Source organism: Dendropsophus ebraccatus, chromosome 2 (genome assembly GCF_027789765.1).
Source record: "Dendropsophus ebraccatus isolate aDenEbr1 chromosome 2, aDenEbr1.pat, whole genome shotgun sequence".
NCBI lineage: Eukaryota > Metazoa > Chordata > Amphibia > Anura > Hylidae > Dendropsophus > Dendropsophus ebraccatus.
In genome coordinates this window covers 91,090,208-91,104,597 of record NC_091455.1, presented here as the reverse complement: position 1 = coordinate 91,104,597, position 14,390 = coordinate 91,090,208, and positions in this window count along the sequence as shown.

Genomic DNA, 14,390 nt, shown 5'->3' with positions numbered 1-14,390 from the left:
TTAACCCCCATCAGTCATGTCCCAGGTGGCTTAGTTAACCCCCATCAGGCATGTCCCTGGTGGCCTAGTTAACCCCCATCAGTCATGTCCCAGGTGGCCTAGTTAACCCCCATCAGGCATGTCCCTGGTGGCCTAATTAACCCCCATCAGTCATGTCCCTGGTAGCCTAGTTAACCCCCATCAGTCATGTCCCAGGTGGCCTAGTTAACCCCCATCAGGCATGTCCCTGGTGGCCTAGTTAACCCCCATCAGGCATGTCCCAGGTGGCCTAGTTAACCCCCATCAGGCATGTCCCAGGTGGCCTAGTTAACCCCCATCAGGCATGTCCCAGGTGGCCTAGTTAACCCCCATCAGGCATGTCCCTGGTGGCCTAGTTAACCCCCATCAGGCATGTCCCTGGTGGTCTAGTTAACCCCCATCAGGCATGTCCCTGGTGGTCTAGTTAACCCCCATCAGGCATGTCCCTGGTGGCCTAGTAAACCCCCATCAGGCATGTCCCTGGTGGCCTAGTAAACCCCCATCAGGCATGTCCCTGGTGGCCTAGTTAACCCCCATCAATCAGGCATGTCCCTGGTGGCCTAGTTAACCCCCTTCAATCAGGCATGTCCCTGGTGGCCTAGTTAACCCCCATCAATCAGGCATGTCCCTGGTGGCCTAGTTAACCCCCATCAGGCATGTCCCTGGTGGCCTAGTTAACCCCCTTCAGGCATGTCCCTGGTGGCCTAGTTAACCCCCATCAGGCATGTCCCTGGTGGCCTATTTAACCCTCCATCAGGCATGTCCCTGGTGGCCTAGTTAACCCCCATCAGGCATGTCCCTGGTGGCCTAGTTAACCCCCAAATAAAAAAAATAAACATCCCACTCACCTTACCTCCGTTCCCACGCTGCCCATGTCCTCTTCTGTCCCAGGTCCTCTGTGCCGGTCTTTCTCCTGCAGGCGGCGCGCGATGAAATGACGTCATCGCGCGCGGCCCGCAGGAGACTGAAGACACGCGCCGCTCTGCTGGGGAAAAAGCCGGCATAGTAAGCATCCTCCTGTGTCCGGCAGCTGTCACAGACACCGGAGGATGCTGTGTATGCCGGCTCCTTCCTCCTCCAGAGCGGCGCGCATCACAGGGGAGCCGCGGGCCGCATCGGGAGGTCTCAGGGGCCGGATGCGGCCCGCGGGCCGGAGGTTCCCCACCCCTGCTTTAAGCAGTGGTAGAGAGGAGTCAGAAATTTGCAGATGCAGAGGATGGGATAGATGGAAGTAAAACCTTGGAAACCTCACAATAATCAATATAACACTACATCTTTGTAGATAATGACACCCAAGTATTCAAATTTGTCCACCAAAAGCAGGGAGGATTTTTCTGTTATATCAGCTATATTCCAACCCTCTATGTCACACGGCTATTAATCAGCTATGAGAGGGCTCCACTACTAATGCATTAAAAATGCTGACACCCATGGTAATCAGGTGATATAGCTGGGGAGAGAGTGTGGAGCCAGCGCGATCCACTCCCTGGCCAGCCACTAAATTTAGTCAGAATTTGTAATGACAGGTACTTTTTAAGGGAACCAATCAGCACAATTTTGCTGATATAGCTAACCAACTGAACCCAATACACCTCCTGCCCAGCTCTCTTTCCATATCAGCAGTGTTTTATTCCTGTTCGCGGGGCCGGCAACTAGTCATCTGGGCGGCGAGAGAGCCGTCCGTGACTAGTCTGTCAGAGTGTTTCTAAAGGAAATGATTGACAGGCAGAAAAGGCCACTAACACATGGCCTTGGAGATATAAAGATACCGCTGCACACTGCTGATATTGTAAGGGAGCTGTGCAGGAGGTGTATTGTATGCAGCTGGGAGCTATATCAGCAGTCATACCGATTGTTTCCCTTTAAGAATGTCAATGGGCTGTTTGAACCTGAGACCTCCCATTGAATCAATGGGACAGGCAGAATTTCAAGCGATGTCAATTCTTTGGGCGGATGGTGGTTGGAGCTTGAGAAATTTAATCGAATCAATAGGACAGGCAGAATTTCAAGTAGAGACCACGACATGAACTGCGCTTGAAATTCCTCACCGATTCCATAGTGTCAACATACCCTTTTAGTAAATACTTGTATTCCCCATTAAGGGTGCATTCACACATACAGGATCTGCAGATTTGATGCTGTGTTCAGTTATTTAGATCAAATCTGCTGCAATACGGTGTATGTGTGTGAAGCTACCCTAAAGGGGAACTGCAGATAGGGAAATCGAAAGTACATTAAAAGTTATAAAGATGTGTCTATACAATGTATTACCATATCTGTGCAGTTCTGCCACATTGGTAGCTGATTGACATTCAGGAAGTGAAGAAAAATGGCCTCTGTACCAATTCACATGGTCTCCTGATCCCTCTGCTCTCCCCCCTTGGGAGACAGAGATTCCATGCTTCTGTCTCACATTGTTTATGTATGCTGAGCACAGGCTGATGATGCAGACAGGGGGCAGGCCATGATGTCACAGGAGGCTTGGCAGGGATCCCCTGAGTGATTCACCATATTTGACCTGCTAGAAGCAGGAGCTGAAACTTCACTGATTATGCTAAAGTCTGCAGTGAAATTAGGACTATGTTCACACATGTTGCAGTAACACAATTAAATGATGGTAAACGGCAGAGCAGATCAGAACCGGCAATGCCAATCCCACCTAGACAAAAATCGAGGCATAAACAGTATATCTCATGTAAGATAATGTCGGATAAAGGATAAAGTCCTTATTGTAGGACTCCACTTCAAAGATATAAGATGCTTGATTATAATATACGCGTGAAGATGAAAAGGAAAAAAAAAATTAAAAATGTTTTACTTTATTCCAAATATCAGCATTATAGGTAGAGAATACAGTGTGCTGGGTGGGTGGGACAACAATGAAATGATAAAGTACTGCAATTAATTCAGTAACACTGCAAAGTGTGAACACAGCCTAGATGTTCTAGAACAGCTTTGGGCGGGGAATGGGCAGGGTGGAGGACTGTGATGAACAGCTGAGGGAAAGCACTGCACTCTGGAACCCGTAGTACTGTGTACAACTACTCAACCAGGAAGTACAGCCACACAATACAGAACAAAGACCCCCTGAGCAAAATGGATTTTTGGTAGTTTCAAAACTGGGATAGACAGGTAAGTAATGCTATAAGCTTTGCAGCAGTTTTTTTTTTTTTTAACCTCTACCTGGAGTTCCCCTTTAAATAACTTTGGAACACCTTTTCTTATAGCTCTGTGATTTGTTGTTCCTCTGTTATTCTTATAACCATGCCATTATGCTATACCATTTGGAGTGGGATCAGGTCCTTTTTAAGGAGGTTATTGTATTTTCCTGCGTATAAGACTACTTTTTAACCAAGGAAAATCTTTTCAAAAGTCAAGGGTCGTCTTATATGCCACGTGTCGTCTTATAGGGCGGGTGCTAAAAAACTTCAGAACCAGACAGTAGGAGAAAATCTAAAACGGCCGCATCACCGCCATATGTTGCAATCATATGAAGAGCAGAACAAGCTGTGGACATCTGCGGTATGGAAAAAAGGGTTCTTTTTTACCTGTCTGGCCCGCCCTTGTATCTTACCAGTATTGCTGTACCTCTTTTCTCTGGCTTTTAGAACTCGCTACGGTCTGATTTTTATTATTAGTTTTTATTTCGTGTGCGTTGGAAGACGGGAAGTCTTATATGGGAGAGTATATCCCAAACGCTTGATTTTTAAATGGAAAAGATAGGAGTCATCTTATATGCTGGAAAATACGGTAATCAATTTAATCCCTTACCTCTTCAGCCTGTTTTGGCCTTTTTTTTTTTTTTTTTTTTTTTTTTTATTTAGTGGTAGGAATGAAACTCAGTGTGGGCTGGATGGGGTCCCCCCTGGGCACCGCAGACCTAAGCTTGTTTTTTTTTCACTTAGTACTTTTATTTCTCCACAGTGGCATAAAACATTATAAAAGACATTAAAACACCATTCCAGTCCTCTTTGTGCCTAATAACATCCAATACAAAAAAGCCGCTAAGAAATCATGCCTGTTTTAACAACCCAGAATGGCCCACGACTCTTGCTCTAACCATCCTTATGCAGTGTACAGTACCTTTTTCCTTTTTTTTTTTTCCCTTTTCTCTTCTCCCTCCCTCCCCTCCCCTCCCCCTCCCCTTCCCTTCCCTTTCTTTTTTCCTTTTCCTTCCCCTCCCCACCACCCACCCACAGAGGATGTAGAAAATAAGAGAGAAAAGAAAGAGAAAGAGAGAGAGAAAAAAAAAAAAAAAAAAAAAAGGAGGGGGGGAAACCTCATCAATTCATTTTCCTATTTTCCCATTTCACCCATATCTTACAGAACCTAGTCAGTGCTTTACATGATTGTTTTTTAACCAGAGATTTTTCATAATTGTACACTCTTTCCACTAATTGCTCCCATTCCCCAAAAGGAGGAGAAGAAGGACCCATCCAATAACGGGAAATTACCACCTTCACCAGAGTAGTAAGTTTATTTATACATCTACCATCTCCCACCTCAGAAGAGAAGGCCCCCATCAATAATGAAAAGGTATCCTCCTCAAACACCATGCCCATTAAGTTCTTCATAAACCCTATTACCTCACCCCAGAAAGTCTGAACTAGTGGACAATCCCACACCAAGTGAAAAAAATCTGCATGTTCTTGCTGACATTTCGGACAGATAGAGTCTGTCCTACAATGCATAATATGCAACCTTTCCGGGGAGAGGTAAACTCTGTATAAGATCTTAGCCGATATCAAGCGATGGGAGGCGCTAATCGAATTTATCCTACAATTCTTCTTCATTACCTCCCATTGGGAATCGCTAACATTTCCTATTCTAAGTGCCCACTTTTCCCTCATCCTGGACAGATATGGATTGCTCCTCTCACGAACCAGATACTTATAAACTCCCGACAATACTTTCTTCCCCTTCGGGAGTGACCTTAAATATTCAAAAAACGGATGTGACTCTATGTGCCAACCAGCCTCTTTAACAGAGCTTTTATAAACGTTCAACAATTGTAAATACCAAAAATAGTGCGAATCTGACAACATAAAAAGTTTTTTACAGTCCTCAAAAGAAATAAAATTCCCATCCACTATCAGCTGATTCAAACGTTTTAACCCTCTATTTTCCCAAAAACGTGCATTTGGAAATTTAAGGAATTCCTCAAGTTCCTCATTCCCCCAAAGTGACGAAAAATCAAAATAAAAAGTGCACTTACATATTTTCTTCAAGTGTTTCCAAATGTTACAATATTTTTTAACCTGTGTTAAACTTCTGCCACCACCAAAGGCAGCATCAGCCCCCACCAGTGCATCTGCATATTCCCACTTAGAATTTTCCAAAATATAACTTATAACTGAGAAAGAATCCCCCCTGTGTAAATCCTGCACCCCAATTGCTAAATAATAAATAAAAAAATCCGGCAATCCAAGACCCCCCTCATCCAATCTTCCAGTCCAATTTTTATACTTAAGTCTGGGCCTGCCCTTCCAGATAAAGGAGTTTAACATTGTAGACAATTTTTCAAACCATGATTTTGGGATCCAGATAGGGGCAGAATATAAGAAAAACAATACCTGGGGCAAAATAACCATTTTGATTAAAGCTAGTCTGTCTGCCATAGCGGATACTAACTGGGCCCATAGATTCAGCTTACTCTGAATCTTCCCCCGCAGAGGGGAAAGGTTCAGACCAAGGAAATCCCCAACATTACCCGAAATCCTGACACCCAGATATTCAATAGACCCCCCAATCGGTACCACCGACACCCTCAAATCTCTCAATGATTCATCTGGTTCGAGAGGGAGCAACGCCGACTTTGTCCAGTTAACTTCCAAACCCGATACAGCTCCAAACCTGTCTACCAAGTCCATAGCAGTCAAAATATCTCCTCTTCCCCCCTTAACAAATAATATAATATCGTCAGCATATAACAAAATCTTCTCATTTATACCTCTTAACCCAAAGCCCGATATCTGCTGTGAGGACCTTATTAGAGCAGCCAAGGGTTCAATATAAAAAACAAAAAGAAGAGGCGAAAGGGGACACCCCTGTCTAGTACCACGTGAAGGAGAGAACCAATCAGAGGGATTACCATTAATCATAACTCTAACCATAGGGAGAGAGTAAAGCAACTTCACCCAAAAAATAAAGTTCCCTCCCACTCCAAATCTCTCCAAAACTTTCCAGAGAAATCCCCACTCCACCCTGTCGAAAGCTTTAGTAGCATCGATAGACAGGATGGAGCGGGGACCACCGGAGTCTATCTGCAAATTCGCAAACACTCTAGATATATTATCCTGTAAAAATCTACCGGGTACAAACCCCGTTTGTTCTGCCCCTATCATCTCCGGAGCCACTTCCGCTAATCTCTGTGCGAGCACTTTAGCCAGAATCTTACAATCTGTATTCAATAGCGAAATAGGACGGTAAGAGTCTATTTTAACCGGATCCTTATTTTTTTTTTCCAATAAGCACGATGCTAGCCTCCCGCATAGACCGGGGTAGACATCCCAGCCTGCAGCTTTCCTTAAATACCTCTAACAGCTTAGGGAGAAGGATATCTTGGAATTCTTTATAAATTTCAAAGGGCAGCCCATCCGTTCCTGGTGTGGACTGACCTCTAAAGCTACTAAGTGATTGTAAAAGATCCTTCACCGTTATGGGTCTATTCAGCATAATCTTTTGTTCAGGATTCATAACAGGTAACTCTAGACCCCCCAACAGTGAGTTCGTCCCACCCTCATCCACTGAACTAGAGGAACTATAGACTTCCTGGAAATGCCGCAAGACAATATTCTGAATCGCATCAGGATCACGTATTTGTCTCCCTTGTTCATCTGCTAACATAGTAATGCATTTTTTCGGATCTTGATTCTGAACCAGTCTGGCAAGGAACTTCCCCGCCTTTCCCCCCTCTAAGAAGCGGGTCTGACCCTGAAAAAAGATCTTTTGTTGCGCCTTTAATAATAAAAACTCTTTCAGGTTATTTTGCAGCCGCTTTAGTTCCTGCCCATTTTCCCGAGATGGATTCTCTACGAACTCCGCCTCTGCGGTATTAAGCTTGGTTCTAATCAAACTCTCCTCACTATGATATTGCCTTTTTTTACGATTCACTTCCCTATAAAGTACCCCCCTCAAGAAGGCCTTAAGTGCGTCCCAGACAAACTGCAACTGCGTAGAATCTCTATTCGTATTCCAAAAAAATTCAATTTCTTCCCTAATCACCTGTTTTTGATCCAATAGGGATAACCAATAAGGGTTAAACCTAAACTCCCTTCTAAGGCTTACGGCAAATCCAGGAATCCCAATCCCCAGCACCAACAGAGAATGATCAGAGAGTGATTTGGGCTCATACCTAAGTGACCCCACCCACTTTATAGAGATACTGTTACAGAATACAAGGTCTATACGGGAGGCCGCACCATGAGAGGCACTAAAACACGAGAATACCGGAGTGAGACCATAGAGGCTCCTCCATACATCATACCAATCTAGTTCTTCTACTACCTTAGCTAAAGGGGTAGGACGTGAGAGTTCTTCCCTCATCCTACCTCTTCTATCATTATGGTTATCCATTGGGCAATTGAAATCACCAAGCACGAACAACGGGATATCCCCCTTCTCTTGCAGAAATTCGATCAATTTCAATAACACTTTATGTGAATATGGAGGGGGAACATAAACTGCGGCCAACACAACCGCAGCATCATAAATCCTACAGTGTAAAAAAATATATCTACCTAGGGAGTCAATTCTCGAATCCAGCTCCTGAAAGGGGACCCCCCTATGTACATATATAGAAACCCCAGCCGAAAAGCTGGAATACACTGTATGTTTTGGCCTTAAAGAAGCAGTTCACCCCCAAAAATTTTTGCCCCCACGGAAGATGATCGATGTCCAGCAGCATAGCTCCATTCCGGTCCCGCGATGCCGTTCAAATCCGGCGCACGCTCACTTCCGCCGGGGCTGTGAGTCTTCTTCTCTGAGCTGTCATTATAGGCCGGAAGTCACTCGCTTCCATACATTCTCTACGGAAGCGCGTGACTTGCTTCTTTAATGCCCGGGGCCTATTTTTCAAATCTGAACTGTCTCTATTTATGTAGTGATATCTTTGCGATGCTTTTAATTATCGCTGTTATTCTAAGACAGTTTTTTTCGTGACATATTCCTCTTTATGTTTTTGGTATACTTTGATTGATACACTCAGTATTTTTTTGGAAAAAATGGAAAAGATTGGAAAGATTTACATTTCTTTATATTCAAAACTCTCTTTTCCTAAGAAAGATAGTCATGCCACATGAACTAATTATTAATGCAACATCTACAATATGTCTGCTTTATGGTGACGTCATTTGGTGAACGTCCTTTTATTTGTTAGGATGTTAGAGGGCTTCAGAAGTTAGAGGATGTTAGAGGAGGCGGATCTTCCTCCGGCTGCTCCATAGACCCGGCGGTCAATGTCATTTTGCGGGAAGTACCTGCATCCCATGACGTTCCCGGAACGTCATATTGCGGCAAGGGGTTAAACTTTATTTATTTATGTGTGTAGCCAAACTCCATTTTTTTATTATTTTTAAATTGTGAAAACTATTTCGAAGCAGTTAAGCATGGTATGGCTCCCAAATAGATCATAACTATCCATTATCAGTCACTTATGTTTTAAAAAGGAAACCAGTATTTTATTTTTTAATAGATGTGTACTTTCAAGTTAGTTTTTTTGTTTTATTTACACGAGCCATAAAACAAAATAAAACATTTAAATGAAATACAAAAATCTTAACATCTACATGCAATGTATGAAACAAAAAACCAAAAAAAACCTACATGCAATATACAAATTAAAAAAAAAAAAATAGGATAGTTTAAAAATGAATTATTCTGGCAAATACGCTGCATATTTTCTGTGCCAACATGTGTACAGGAAATCCACAGTAGATTCAGTGCTAATGCATGCTACGCTAAAATTTACATGCAGTGGATTAAATTAAAAAAGTTGCACTGCAGGTCAAATTGCTGTTTGTGTTCAAATACACTAGCAGCTACATAACAAATGAACTCTTACTTATTCATTTTTAATATATAAAAAAGTCAGTAAAAAGTAAGATTGTAATTTTACAATGTTGACACCAGAAAGACATGGTAATTTTTTTTTTTTTACATTTCTGATGTGCATTTTTAAATCCACCTAATTTTCATGAATAATGTAATATGTTTAAAGCATAACAAGACAAGTAGTTTTACAATATAAATCCCTGTGCAAATGGCCTCACATTTATAGCAGCTGTATAACCATAGAGGTGCAACTGCCATTACAACGGTTTAAAAATGTGGCCGAATAAGTAATTTTGTAAATAATTCAATTAACCTATTCAGTGCCCTTCCATGAGAATATCTGCTAAACAGGTGCATGCCAGTACAGTAAGCTATTCATTGGCAGTAGCATAGCTTCACTGTCCCTTGCTGCTTCTGGCACTGACTCTCTAAATACCAATATCCAATAATGTACCTGATGCCAGAGATAGAGGCACTGGGTACAGCATAAGGAAAAGCCATTTAGAGATATACAGCACCAGGGAAAGCTGTGCATGCTGTGCAGGCGCGACAATGTCATCCATTTCCAGCACCAGGCTGTTTTCAGTGATCTGAATTTGTAAATACCTGTACTGCATGCAGTTATCCTGCATAGGGTATTGCAGTTTGAAAATATACAGCACCGAGTAACAGCAAGGGCCAGTGCAGCTTAGCTACTGCCTGTATATATGCTATATGAGCACAGCATAGTATCAGCTCTTCAGGAATGGTAGGTTATGTTTGTTTAGCAGCAATGTTCTCAAAGAAGGACACCATATAGGATTAATAATTTTTTTTTATTTTACAAAAACATGAGAAAAAAAAATAAAGCTTAAAAAAGGTGTTGTCCAGCAAATAAATGTCTTTCAAATCAACTGGTGTCAGAAAGTTTATAGATTTGTCATTTACTTCTATTTAAAAATCTCTAGTCTTCCCATACTTACAAGCTACTATATGTCCTGCAGGAAGTGTTGTTTTATTTACATTCGGACACAGTGCTCTCTGCTCACATCTCTGGCCGTGACAGGAACTGTCCTGAGCAGGAGTGGTTTCCTAGGGGGATTTGCTACTGCTCTGGACAGCTCCTGACATGGACAGAGGTGGCACCAGAGAATAGTCCCGGAGATAGAGCTGAGAGTCTCCCGTTGGTCCTCTTACCATGTGCTCTGGTGATGCCTGTCAGTATAAGTCCTTCACATGAAGGCTGCCGAAGACGACTGCTGGCCCAGCTTCCCAGGCTGCTCGGTCAGTTTCCCCGTTGCTTTCTCCTGTAGGCCACAGTAGTGGATGGTCGGCTTGCGCCCCCGCCGGGCTCTGAGGTCAGTTCGCACTTCTGGGTGGCGTCGGTGCATGCGCACGCACGTGATGACGTACTTCCGCCGCGCCATGCCGCCGGATGTGTGGCGGCCTGGGGAGTTCTGGGGGATGTTGCGGCGATCGGGCCTGCTCCGGGGGGGGGGGGGGGGGGGGGGACAAGGCCGTTGCCTGCTCTCTATGGGGGTGGGCAGCTACCGTGAGGTTGAGGGTGGAGTCGCCTTTCCACTAACTGGCAGGATAGACCATTTAAGGATGGCGCCAATGGAGTCAGGTCTGCAGCCAGCTCTCTGTGACAGCAGTGTTTCCAGTGGCTGTCATTGCTCTGCTACCATGCCTGCTGCTGCTTGCTGTATTCCCTCAGAATGGAGGATGGGGAATCAGCCCAATCTTCAGGCGCCCAAGTTCAAACCCAGGAAACCACCACATCAGAGGTGTCTGGTCGAGTGAGAGGGGTTTTTCCCCCAGTAATTTTTTTCCCGTAATTTATATATACATATATGTATTGTTTCTAGGAGGAATCTTCCCGCAAATCGAAGAAGGAATGTTTAATGTGTAGAAAGACCCTTCAGTCTCATTACTCTAAATCCTTATGTAATCAATGTTTAACCAAAGTGATGCAGGAAGAGGCCCCATCCTTTATGAAGAACATTAAGGGGATTATTCATGATGAGATTAAAGCCAAAACCAATCCCAAAAAATCCTCGACATCTTCTAAAGCTAGTGCTCCCTCTAGATTTACTGATCCAGTCCCTGCTTCTGAGTCAGAAGCGGAAGAGGAGGGGGAGTGTGAAGGTTTGGCTGATTCTTCTCCTTAAGATCTAGCCGGGAAGCCCCTATGTGCATTTGAGTCAGTGGATTCATTGGTTAAAGCGGTCAGAACCACTATGGGCATAGAGGAGACCAAAGTGGAGCTTTCTACTCAAGATAAAATGTTTGCAGGACTAGCTCCTAAACGTAAAAGAGTGTTCCCAATTCATAAGAACATTTCTGCATTAATTGAAAATGAGTGGAAGAAACCTGATCGTAAATTTTTTGTTCCAAAACTACTAAACCGTAAAGATCAAGATTTGATTAAGATGAAACAAATTGCTGGGATAAAGCTGGGAGTGTGGATCCCTCGGTATCTTAAGATATCTAAAAAGATGGCTCTTCTCTTTGAAGATACGGGATTATTAAAAGACCCTATGGATAGAAGAGCGGAGGGTTTCCTTAAGAAGGGGTGGGAGTCATTAGCAGCCATATTAAAACCTACTGTGGCCGCTACTTCAGTTGCGAGATCTCTTGTCTGGTTGGAGGAGTTAGAAGAGCATATCAAGGATGGTACCCCCATAGAATTATTGGAAGCTTTCCCTACCTTTTACAATGCTGTGGACTTTCTTGCTGACGCTTCAGTTGATGCAGTTAGACTAGCAGCCAGAACCTCTGCCCTTACCAATTCTGCACGCAGAGCTATTTGGCTGAAGGATTGGAAGGGGGAGATGCGACTTCCAAATCTAAGTGTTGTGCCTTACTCTGTCAGGGTCAGTTGCTCTTTGGTTCCGCCTTGGACGAAATCTTGGAGAAGGCCTCAGACAAAAAGAAATTCCCTAATATTAATCCTCCCACTAAACGGCCATTTCGGAGCAAGGGTAAGGGGAGGTTCCAAGAGAGCAGTGGGTCAAAGAGTAGAAACTGGAAACCTCAGGGTAAAGGCAAGGGCTTCCTTTTCTCCTCCAAAGTGGCTGACAAAAAGGAAAATAAGCAATGACATGAGGGGTCCAGTGGGAGGTCGGCTATCTCTGTATCACCACGAATGGGAAAAAAAATCACTACAAGTTCTTGGTTGAGGGACACAATAAAACATGGCTTAAAAATAAAACTATGTTCTTGTCCAGGTCAACGGTTCATGGTTACGGATCTTAGTCAGGATCCAGAAAGATTTGCTGCTCTCCACTGAGAGATCAGTTCTCTCCTCGTCAAGAAGGTGCTGGTTCCGGTTCCTGCTGCAGAAAGGGGGCAGGGATTTTATTCAACGTTATTCTTGCTAAGGAAACCCAACAACACCTTACGCACGATCATAAATTTTAAGTCCTTGAACCAGCACCTTCTTAACTAGAAGTTCAGGATGGAGACTGTTCAATCCGCTAAGCTGAACCTCTCCCAGGATTGCTTTATGGTGACCTTAGATCTGAAAGACGCGTACTACCATGTGCCAATCTTTGCAGATCCTCAGAAGTTCTTGAGTGGCAGTTTGGATAAAGGGGGAGATCTGTCATTTCCAATTCTGTGCCCTCCCATTTGGCCTCTCTCAAGCCCCAAGGGTATTCACGAAGATTATTGCAGAGGTCATGGCCCATGTCAGGGAACACAAGATTGTTATTGTTCCTTATCTGGACTATTTCCTTATGGTGAGCCAGTCAAAAGAGGAGTTAGTCGTGCAGACTCAGATAGTCCAGAGGATATTTTCTCATTTGGGGCTGGAGGTAAATCTAGAAAAATCCTCTCTGATACCAAGCCAGACTTACCAATTTCTAGGGATCATCCTAGATTCAAAAGCTCAGGCTTGTTTCCTTCCCCAACACAAAATAGATCACCTAAGAACCGGAGTTCTAGATTTGTTGGAAACTAAGAAAAAGATTTAGTTTCCATCAGATCAGCCAAGTCAGTGCTGGGGCTCATGACTTCTGCCATTTCGGCAGTGGGTTGGGCCCAATACCATTCTCGAGTCCTACAGCATCAGGTTCTTCAGGTTTGGGACAGGAGCAGACAGTCTTTAGATTTTCCCTTTTCTCTACGCACAAAGAGGTCTCTAAGGTGGTGGCTCTCTCTAGAGAATCTTTCAGGAGGGATTCCCTGGGTGAAGAAAAACCTCACCACAGATGCCAGCCCTTCAGGGTGGGGGGCACACACGGAGTCTCTTCTCCTACAAGGGGTGTGGAATCAGAAAGAGGCCAGGGACCCCCAGAACACAAGGGAGTTGAGAGCAGTACTTTACGCCTTATGCCAATGTCTCCCCCAGATTCAAGCAAAGGATGTAAGAATCATGTCGGACAACTCCTCTAAACCATCAAGGAGGAACAAAGTCGGAGATGTTGATGCAGATCAGCCACTTCCATTTTTCGTTTAGTAGAGGGGAAGGTCAGCTCCCTATCGGCACTCCATTTGAAGGGGTCAGAGAACCTGGCTGCGGATTTCCTAAGCAGGGTTCATCTGAACCAGGGTGAATGGGTTCTGAACAGATCAGAGAGAAACCGTCAGGTGGACAGGTTCTTCTCTCTAAACCCGACTGATTTTCCATTAGGGGTAGATGCTCTGGTCCAGGATTGGAGCAGGGGTCTTCTTTATGCATTTCCCCCAGTAAGACTCATTCCCAGAATCCTCAGGAAGATCAGGGAGGACAGGGCATATGTTATTCTGGTGGCACCCTTTTGGCCCAAAAGGGTATGGTTTTCCTGGATCCAGAGACGGTCGGTGGCCAGGCCGTGGGTTCTTCCAGATCTTCCGAACCTTCTCTCCCAGGGCACAGTTCTTCATCCCCATTGTCTCAGTCTGCACCTAACGGCCTGGCTATTGAGAGGGGGTTGATGTTGGAGAGAGGTTTGTCTGAGCAGGTTATTTCTACCCTCCTAGCTAGTAGGAAGAAGGTTACATCTCAGATCTACCTACGCACCTGGAAAGCTTTTTGTAGATTCCTAGGGTCTCCTGTCAATGTTCTAGCACCTCCCGACATTCCTAAGGTACTAGAATTTTTGCAGGAAGGGCTAAATAAAAATCTTACACCCAGTAAACTTAAAGTGAAGATTTCGGCCCTTAGTGCTTTGTTCGACCATAAGATTGTGGATCACCCTTGGATAAAAAGATTTATTAGAGCAGCTTCCAGATTGCGTCTTACCTTAAGGTCAGGACTTCCTCCGTGGGATTTAAATCTTGTTCTCAACGCACTTACTCTTCCCCCTTTTGAACCATTAGACAAAACTTCTGACAAGATTCTTTCCCTGAAATTATCC